At 45.5% G+C, this 1467-nt stretch overlaps 1 pseudogene; it reads left to right on the forward strand.

The window, feature by feature from the left end:
- The first annotated feature begins 281 nt into the window (after positions 1-281).
- Positions 282-1256, forward strand: LOC129527065 (sorting nexin-19-like; annotated as a pseudogene).
- Positions 1257-1467: the final 211 nt, after the last annotated feature.

Genomic DNA, 1467 nt, shown 5'->3' on the forward strand with positions numbered 1-1467 from the left:
GCAGTGAGCTGAGATCATGCTACTGACTCCAGCCTGGGCAACCGAGTAAGACTGTCTCAAAAAAACAAAACCAAAAACATTATATCATGGTATGTGATTAATCTGAATTCAAAACATTTTAACATGAACTAAATGAAAATTATACAAAATTTTGCTTGTTTTACTGCATTCTCCTAATTCCTCTAGCATGTATTCAATTCTATTTGTTTTGAATTTACCAACAATTCATATCTTGCTGAGAATATTTGCACTGTAAATATTTTTGTGATTATTGGTTATATTCAGACCATTTATGGTCTCTAGAATAGAGAAGATGGTGGTGAGTGCCATTGTGGACAACTTGAAGACAGCATTTCCTTGCTCTGAATCCCAGGGCCCCACAGAGGAGCTGAGTGAGGCCGAGACTGAAAGCAAGTCCCAAACAGAAGGCAAGAAGGCTAGGAAGTCCAGGCTGAGGTTCTCATCCAGTAAAATTTCTCCAGCACTAAAAGTGTGACTGAAGCACAAGACAAGATTCTTTATTGTCTCCAGGAAGGCAATGTGGAGTCCAAGACCCTATCCATGTCTGGGATGGAATCTTTTATTGAAAAACAGACAAAGTTACTGGAGATGCAGCCAACAGAAGCCCCAGAAAAAGATCCTGAACAACTTCCCAAAGGACATGTGGACAGTTGCTTGTCAGATGCAGCTGTGCCAGCCCAAGATCCCAGCAACAGCGATTCAGGAACAGAGACAGAGTTAGCTGACACAGCCCTGAATCTGCTTCTCTTGCTACTAACAGAACAGTGGAAATGGCTGTGTACTGAAAACATGCAGAAGTTTCTTCGTCTTATCTTTGGTACCCTAGTTCAAAGGTGGCTAGAGGTGCAGGTAGCTGATTTAACAAGTCCACACTGCTGGGTGCAGTACCTCCGGCTTCTTCAGGAGTCCATCTGGCCTGGTGGAGTTTTGCCTAAGTTTCCACGGCCTGTAAGGACCCAGGAGCAGAAACTGGCTGCTGAGAAACAGGCTTTGCAGAGCCTAATGGGAGTCCTCCCAGGTCTCATAGTAGAAATTCTTGGGGTGAACAAATGCCAGCTGAGTGTCTAGTCTTGGAGTCACTACAACAACCACTCATCAACAGGCATTTGATTTACTGCCTTGGGGACATTATCCTGGAATTCTTGGATCTCAGTGTCTCTGTTGAGGAGTCCGCTGCTACCACCTCTGCTTAAGATACCCCAGGCAGCCCTAAGAGGATGGGTGTCTCCTCATAGCTGGTTATTCCCGCATCCTCCCCAGGTCAGGGAAGTAGAGTTACTCAGCCACTCAGAGACCAGTGAGGAAGCCTGCATCCTCTGGAAGTAGGCTACAGCTCAGAAGGCCTAGGCTCTCAGTGGCTCAATTCTCTCCCGCTTCTCCATTTGTAGTAGGTGACACAGGGTACGTGTCCCAGTTGCATGCACATTTATTTCCATGTCCCTTTTG

This window comes from Gorilla gorilla, chromosome 16 (genome assembly GCF_029281585.2).
Source record: "Gorilla gorilla gorilla isolate KB3781 chromosome 16, NHGRI_mGorGor1-v2.1_pri, whole genome shotgun sequence".
Classification (NCBI taxonomy): domain Eukaryota; kingdom Metazoa; phylum Chordata; class Mammalia; order Primates; family Hominidae; genus Gorilla; species Gorilla gorilla.